Source organism: Zymoseptoria tritici, chromosome 10 (genome assembly GCF_000219625.1).
Source record: "Zymoseptoria tritici IPO323 chromosome 10, whole genome shotgun sequence".
Taxonomy (NCBI): domain Eukaryota; kingdom Fungi; phylum Ascomycota; class Dothideomycetes; order Mycosphaerellales; family Mycosphaerellaceae; genus Zymoseptoria; species Zymoseptoria tritici.
In genome coordinates, this window is record NC_018209.1 from 1,398,491 (window position 1) to 1,407,582 (window position 9,092).

Below are 9,092 nucleotides of genomic sequence, written 5' to 3' on the forward strand. Positions count from 1 at the left end.
TAGCCTAATATATTATATAATACGTTTCCGAACGTATTCGCGAATACGTTCGAAAACGTATTTATTCTAGCGTTAACTAATATATCGATCCCTATAGGATATTCTACTACCCGATGTAAAAGGTGTAGTTAAGAATAGAGTAGCAGTATAAATTACTTTAGAACAGACTCGATTCGATACTCTCTCGGAAGGAGGAGATTCTATATATCCTTATAATACAGGCGCAATCTGGCTTAAACGAGCTTAAAAGGCCTTAGTAGGGGTGCATATGCCGCTAAGGTAGGGGATTAGATACCGATTGTCGGTATTCGGCGGAGGCAGATGTAATATAGCCCCCCTCCTTGCGTAGAGCGTCGCGCTCTAAACGGTTTTACCTCGAGTAAATTCTTTTTAGTGTTTGCTAAGTTTAATAGCCTAAGGCCTTAATTAGGGTCTACCGCGGCTTTAAAACCTAGGCTCGGATCCCTCGAATTCTTCTCTTCTTTAACAACCTTATACAGACTTAGTAAGTGTAACTTAACCCTATCCGATAGCTAAATAGGTCCAAAAGTGCCCCCCTAAGGGGCATTTATAGCCTATATAGTACTAACGTAGCGTTTAGTTCCCTTCTAGCCCTATCTTCCACTAGACGACCTCGAATTTTATCGAAAAACCGCTATTCTTACCAAACGACCCTATCCGCGACCAAACAAGCCTATTATAACGCAACCCGCCTCTATCGCGACCTAACGTAAGTAATTCGCCGCTAACGGCATCTTTAAGGGCAATCCGTGCGTTAACTACCTTAACAAGCCCTTAAACAAGGCCGATTTGGCCTAGTTCTGCCTCTTTACGCGCGACTCGCCGGATAAGTAGGCAGCTAATAATAAGGACGAATATTACCTAAAGTGTTACAATTGCTCTAACCGCGATTGTTTCTAGGTATATACATACGGGGTCAAAGGGGGGCTTTCGGGGGCTAATGTAGTTAAAAGATGCCGGAACTAGTTAAAGGCGACATTACGAGGGCTATTTGTTGTTTGTTTGTTTGTTTGTTTGTTTGTTCCATTTACGTCCTGTAGGAGTCTATGACTATGTAGGACGGCTGTCTCGCGACAGCAGTCTATCTATGTACAATCGTTGTTCTCTCGTATCTCTTAACCTTAGGGAAAGACCCGTGCCTAGGATAGTAGCCAGCTAGTATCGAAGGACTTTAAAGAAAGACAAATAAGGAAAAGTAAAAGGAGTGTAGGCTAGACGGTCTCGTCTTCGCCTCTTACTAGGTGCCAGGACCTAGAAGCAATCTTTATATCCGAGAGAAAGGTAGTAAGGTGTTTCCGGAGTTCCTTATCTTCTACTATTTCTAGTAGAGATTATGCTTGTCGTAGCGGTAGTAGCCTAAATACATCGTAGATAGGGCAGCTACATACGAGGTGTTCTGCTGTTTCTCGTCGTCCGCAAGGGCAGTCTAGCGTTGTTACGTGTCTAAAGCGATAGAGATAGGACTTTAGGTATCCGTGTCCTAATAGGATAGTATAGAAGGCACTAGTTAAAGCGCGTCTTCCTCCTATTCTATGTTTTCCTAGCGAGCTCTATAGAAATCGACTAAGGTAGCTATTTGTATTCCTAGGTACCTTGTTAATCTCCTGTTGTCTTGCTATTTCGTATCGGGTTTTCTAGACGCTAAAGAGATCGTCTTTTGCGTAGTTAGCCCTCTCGTGTTCTACGAAATACTTGTATTGTCGGAGTCGATAACAGAGTAGTTATATCTATATTCTCTATCGTTTTTACGGAAGTATCTCTCTCGAGTCCTTATGTCGGACTTCTCGCGTATCCGAAGGCGCGCTTTAGATAGCGAGTCTTACAGGGTAGTTTTCGGGTAGCTTTGCTACGCGTAGAGAGTATAAAATTAACTGTCTCTCTAGGCGTAGATCCGGGGGGAAGAGATTTGACTCTACCTCGGACGGGACGTTTAGGGCGGTACGGAAAACGCCTAGGATCTTTCTATAAGCTTTACTTTGTAGAGATACTAGGGGTTTTATGCTCTTTTTCGACCGCTACCAAACCGGGGCCCTATAGTCTGCTATTGTAGTAACGTAGGCTAGGTAGATCTTTCTTAACGATATAGAAGATAGACCGCGTTCGGTATTTGCTAGTCTTTCTAATCGATAGAATGCCGCTTATGCTTATGCCGATCTTATTGTAATATGCTCCTTAAAGGTAAGACCGGCGTCTAGCTAAATCCCAAGCTACCTTATCGCTTTCTTTGCCGGGCGAACAATATTGCCGTTTAGAAGAATTACCGGGCAATCGGACCCTTTCCCTTTTAAGAAGTGTACTAGGTCTGTCTTTGCTAGGTCGAAAGCAATCGAGTTCTTCTTTCCTAGGTCTATTAGCCTTCTTGCCTTACGTTCTAGTACCTTAGAGTTCTTCTTAAGGGACGTAGACGAGGTAGATAGTCTAATATCGTCGACGTAGGAACTAGGAGTAACTCCTTATAGCGAGAAGAATATGTCGCGCGTATAGATAAGAAAGAGGATAGGAGACATCGGGCTGCCTTACAGAACGCCGATCTCTACGTCCTAAAATTCCTGTATCTGTCCGTCGAATGCTATTCGTAGGCGTCTATTGCTTATAAACGACTAAACCTAATGTATAAGGCTATGCGGAAGCCTTAACTGGATTATTATTCTTAATAGTCGGTTCTTTGCAACGTAGTTGTATGCTCCTCTTACGTCGAGGAAGATAACCGAAGTCTTCTTTTTCTTTCTTCGATTCTCCTCGATTTCGTTCGTTAAGAGAAGCACTGTATCGATAGCCGATTTCTTCTTTCGCCCTCCTAACTACGAGTCGTGTAGAAGGGGCTTCGTCTCTACGATAATCCCTAGGCGTTTTGCGAGTATTCTCTTGCTAATCTTACTAAGGCAGTTTAGGAGAGAGATAACTTGGTAGGCCTTAGGGACCGAATAGTCTAGTTTTCCCGGCTTTGCTAGAACTGCGCCTGTCGCAACTTTCCAGCATCGGGGGTGGTGTCCTTCGTCGAGTAGCCTACTGTATATACGTAGAAAGGTAATAGGAATAGCGCTATACGCTTTATTAATAATAGCTTGCGTAATACCGTCTAGGCCCGGCGTTTTTCCTTTTACTATCTTCGTGCTACAGGCGGCAGCGAGTTCCTCTTCGGTTAGCGTAGTCCAGCCCTAATCCCCGGCTATATACGCTTCCTAACGGCTAGGTAGAGGTTCCTCGGCAGGAGGGCGCGGAAATAAGGCTTCGGAGAAGGCCTTACATTTCCCCTCGAAAGAATCTTCGTTGTTTATCGTAGGTATCTGTCTTCGGCTGCTATTCCTAGTATAGGATATAGCTTTAAAGATAGATTTCGAGTCTTCTTTTTTGAGGAAAGCGTTCTAGTAGTTCTTCTTAGCTGTTTTAATAGCTTGGAAGTACTCGTTTCTCGCTTTCGTATACGCCTCTTTCTCGTCTAGCGTCGGCGTACGTCCGCAGGTAAAGGTCTGTCTATATGTTCTAGACATTGTACGGCGTAGCGTGCGTAGCTCTCTATTCTACCAAGGTTTTACGCAGGCGTGTACTACTTTCTCTAGGATTGCTCCCCGTATCGATTCGGTAATATACGAGGTAAAGGAGTCTACGATGTCGTCGAGGGAGTTCGTATAGTTAATAGACGTCGCCTTGCTTATTAGGAGATCTGTAAACAGTTCCCAATCCGCGGAAGCTATATCTAGAACTACTTTCTTCTGTTAGGCTCGATCTTGCGCGCTAATAAGGTCTATAGATATAGCCTTATAGTCTAAGCCTGTCGGAATCGTTCTCCAGTCGATTTCTTTCGTAGATAAGGATCCTCTTGTAAACGTAAGGTCTAGGACCGACTCTGCGTCTAGGTGCGGCCTATAGAAGGTCCTGACACCTATTGTATTACGTAGAGTAAAGCCCTAGTCTTCTATCTACTCTATAAATTCGCAGGCGCTAGTAGTATCCTTTCCCCTCGGATCCTAGGACGGGTGTCTAAGGTTAAAGTCTCCTACTAGTAGAGTGTTTAGAAGGAACGTATTGCGTAGAGAGTAGAGGATTCTCTCTATTGTTCGTCGGTTTTGCGGGTTCTCGGTATCCCGAAGGTCCTTCTCGTTATAGAGATTAACTATCTAGATCTTGTTGCCCTTCTTGTCTAAAATAACAAAGGAAAGTATGTCGCTGTCGTCTAATAAAATAGGAGAGATATTAACGTTAAGTCTTATGCTAATATATAGCATTGTTCTTAGCCGGATCGTCGAATCCGTAGTCGTTAGGAATAGCTGGTTGTATTCCCGGTGTGCGATAGATCTTGTCTCTTTGTAGCCTATTATCGGGTCTTCTATAGTCCACGGTTCCTAGACTAGTAGAAGGTCGGCTTTCTGCTTAACCGCGACGTCTAAGGTAGACTCTGTAGCCTCGATAGATCAGTTAAGATTAACATAGAAAATCCGTAGAGAGTGTTCTAACATATAGAACGTTCTAGGGGCCTCCCTTTCTGTTATATACGATCCTTCGCCTTCTCGACTCTTAGGCTGTCCGCACCTACGTATAGACGGTTTTAAATAGCCCTTTTTGCCTCCTCCTCGGTAGCAAAACCTACTAGAACTGTCGCCCTAGTAAGAGTCCTTCTTCTCTCTTCGTTTGTTAGCTAAATCGGGGTGCCTGCGAGTTTAAGACCTCTATTAAAGGTCTTAATTTCTTGTTAAATGTCCTGTAGGCCCGTTAGCGTGTTAAAGTTCGCGGTCGAGACGCCGTAGACTACGACCTTGTGCTAGAGAGAGTCCTCTATTACCTGTGCCTCGCCTACGATATTAGTAACCTTAGTAAGGCTATCGATCGTTCGTTAGCGGGCTTTCTCTATTGCAAAGTTTAGGACAATGTTACCCTGAAATAATTTCTTTATCGCAAGGACAGCTAGCTCTTGGTCTTCGCCTTTAAGAGCGTCGTTAATTTTGTCTCGGGTTGCGATCTAGTCGAGTTCCTTCTCTTTATCCTTTGGTATAAGGATAAGAGGCATCGGTTCTGCTTGTTCTTTCGGCTTGCTAGCCCTCCGGGAGACGGTCGTCTACTATTATTGTTGTTATTGTTGTTGTCGTTGTTATGTTGTCTTTGTTGTCGAGGAGGTAGAGGTAGAGGTAGCGGATCCGCTGTCTCCCTTAATAACGTCTGCGAAAGTAGGCTTCTTCGCCTATGCTACTAGTTTCTTTGTTGTTATTTCTAGGTTCGAGACTTGCTTTACGAGGATTTGGGACGTTGTCCTAAAGTCTGTACGCTCGGTAAAGTGCTAAAAGACTTCGAGAAGGTCGAGAACCCGGGTTTGTTCTCCTGGAAACCCGACTAGATCCCCCGCCGCTTCGACTAGTAGCTGTCGGGCTTGTAGGATCTTCTCGTTCGCGGGCGTGTAAGAGAGTGTTTGTTTCTTTCCGAGAGAAGGGCTACGAGTCGGGGAGTTACTAAAATCGAAGGGGTTTTGCCTTTTCCTAGGTAGGAAAGGAATGCCGGTTCTTTTTAGTAGTTCCTCCGGCAACGGCAGGGTTTTAAGAGACTCAAACGTAACTTCCTCGTCCCCTCTAGCCGTAGCTTTTAGAGTCTAAGGGGCTGAGCCTACGTCTGTTATTTCCGTCTTGGTAGACATTGTCTTGTTATTGTTGTTATTTAAAAAGAGGCTTAGCAGTCTTACGCCGAGAGGGCTGCTTGTTCGTCTCTATTTCCAATCGCGTTCGGGTCCTAGCCTACTTACGACACTAGGGCACTCTTCTCCCTACTATACAAAGTAGGAGAAGGTATACTTTAAAGAGGAGAGAAGAGATATATAAATATACCTCTGCTTCTAGGAAGTACTCTAGCCTACAGTAACGTGCATCTTTATAGCAGGCTTTAGAGGCGTTCTGCGGGTAGCCGTAGCAGGTTCGGGACAACCTTTGTCTCTAGGGAAAGGTAGGCCTATACTCTATACAGAGTATCTAGCTATATAGCTAGTACTACTACTCTAATCCCTAAAGGTGCAAATTCGTCCTTACTAAGCTACACTGCTCCTTTAGCTTCCTCTCTCGGCGGCGTAGGACAACAGGTAACTCTAGTGTAGAGAGAACTAAGTGTATATATATGTTTGTGTATCCTAGGAACACTGCTCTTGTTTAGCCTTTGGCTCTTTCAAAATTCGACTAAATCAGGCGTTTAATAGCTAGAATAAAAGCTCTCGTCGAGGGCTTTCAAACGGGCTACACGGCGTCCGAATCGGCGGCGTATTAGTTATATTGTGGTGTATTAAAGTGTTGTGGTACAGGTTGTAAACCTTCCTTGTGCAATGCCCTAAATAGGGAATGTTTCGAGTGTAGGGGAGGTAAGGTCGGAATAAGGTTTCGGAGGTGGGGGCCAAATCCCGGAGTTTAGGGTCCAGCTTTCAAAATTTGCACCCTAAAGGGGGCAACAAGGTAAATCTTTGAACTCTAGTAGCGGCGTAGGTTTTAAGGGCAGCGGGGTAAATGCGGGTTCGTTAGAACGGCCTTGATAAGGGCTTTCGAATGGTGCGTGTTTGGTAATAATCGGGTCAATATTGGGTGTGCAATGGAAGTGCGGATGTCGATGTTGCATTACGAGGGCTAATACGCTCCGTAAGGCCGCTATTACCGCCGATAGTACCGAAGCGATAGCTATAGCGGCTTGTTTAGCCTATAAGGCGATCTATATGCGCATTTAGGGGTATATGTAGTTAGTTCGGGTCTGTTTGTTTGTTTTTGTTTGTTTGTTTGTCCGTAAGGCCGCTATTACCGCCGATAGTACCGAAGCGATAGCTATAGCGGCTTGTTTAGCCTATAAGGCGATCTATATGCGCATTTAGGGGTATATGTAGTTAGTTCGGGTCTGTTTAGCTCCGTTAACCCCCTTTTAGGCGCTTTAACTCCTTTACCGGTGTTAACGGCCTCTATCTATACTAAGGCAAGGACGAATTCGACTAGAAGGGACCGCTTATGCTTAGAAAGCGCGAGAAGTTGCTCGCTAAGGAGGCTATAAAGCGAAAGAGGGAGCTTATAAGTATTTAGGTCCCTTCTTGCCCAAAAGTGCCCTACTAACCCTAACAGGGTAAAGAAGTGCCCGACACCCCTTATAAGCGACTTATTCTGGCCTAAGGATCTACCGAGGACTGCCTAAGGTGTCGCGTTTGGGCCCTTTCGGCCGCTCTAGACACCGTCTACACCCGTACGGGCGCTAAGAAGGGCTCGAAGGCCTCTATTATAAAGGGAGTGCTCCGTCCGACCGAGTACGACCTCTCTAGGGACCTCGAGCCTAAGGAATAAGTATATAAGCGCTTTTTCGTATTTCTTTTGTCTCTTTTAGCCTCTTTTAGGCCTATTTTATAGCTAATAGGCGCGGTAACGCCCGGGTTGTTTCTTTTTACTACGACTTAGCAACTTATAGATTAGATAGAATTAAAATAACTTTACTGTGCCTAATTGTCTCTCGTTGTGTAATAATGTCGTCCTTAGGGGCCCGTTTAGCCCCTAAGTTCCCCCCCTAGGATTTTACTAGGTTCGTGAAATTCTTCTAAGGTAGAGAAAATTTTTAGGTAACTAGGAACCGGACTAAGGAGTCTATGTAGTGTTAACTAGTGTCTTTTGGGCCTTAATAGTAACTAATAACGCGTTCGTATATCTATCGTGCTAGTCTACCGTCCTTAGTACCTCCTATGCTTCTATTAAATGCTCTTATCGTAGTAGGGCTAATATAAGTCGTAGGTTCCTAAGTGTTTTCAGACGCAGGCCAACCCTTCTACGCGATCCTATATATCTATCTACTGTGTTGTTTCTTACGCTTTAGGATCTTGTCTACTACGTAAACGTCGGGGTCCTCTAATCGGATCTCCTTTAGGCTCTTCTAGGCCCGTTCGGTAATTTTAGCAGGTTTTTCCTCCTCTAGTAGGGAGATGTAGAACGTAGGATAGATGTTTATCGTTTCCGGCAGTTCTAGCGTGTACGCGACGTCGTTTACGACTCGCTTAATCTTATATAGGCCGACATACTTATAATCGAGCTTTTCCGACGGCCGGATAGACTTTAAATATTAAGTAGAGAGGTATATACAGTCGCTAACCTTGTATGTTTTCGCAGTTTTGCGAGCATTGTAGTATCGTACGTGTCTCTCCTATAACGTAGCTAGTCTTTTATGTAGCGTTTTCTATAGGCCGATTACTCTATGCGCTATCTCCGCCGTACTAGGAGCTTTGCCCTCTAATTAGGGCAGGTCGGGCTATCTAGCGGCAATTAGATCGCGAACGTTATATACTTAGAATAGTATTACCCCTATTGTCGTATAAACGCTATCGTTGTAAGAGAATTCGGCTACCGACAGCATCTATGCCTAGTCGTCCTGTTCGTAGTTGTAGTACACCTGTAGGTATTACTCTAGCGTTTGGTTCTAACGCTCTGTCTAACCGTCCGTTTAGGGGTAATATGCGGTGCTTAGGCCCCTTCGGACCCTAAGGTAGTAGTAGAGCGTGCTCCAGAACTTAGATATAAGGATTAGTCCTCTGTCGGACGTAATTAACTTAGGAGTTCCGTAAAGGCGGAAGATTTCTTTTAGGAAGACCTCCGCGAGGGTTTTAGTATTAATGTCTTTCCGTACAGGAATATAGTAGGCCATTTTGGACTACCTGTCTATAACGACGAGGATTAAGTCGTATGTATGCCCTATAAACGTACTTAGGGGCAGATCGGTAATAAAATCTAATATTAGGTCCTCCTAGGGCCTGTTTAGTAGAGTTTCCGCATAGAGTTCTCTATATAGGCTATATCGCTGTAGCTTCGCCCTATCGTATGTCTAGCAGCTGTTTACGTAGTCCTTAACGTATTTTCTTATATCTAGCTAGTAGAACGACCGTTATAACAGCTCTAGGGTCCGTTTAAAACTAAAGTAGCCGGCTAGGGGATCGTTATAGTACTGGCGGAGAGCTGCTAGGCGTACTAGGCCCGTAGGCACGTACAGTTTCCGTTCGTAGAAGAGGAATTCGCCTTATATAGCCTACCTTTAGGTCTATTCCGGCGGATCCGGGTTATTTATAGCTAGTTCGACTATAGATGCTATAG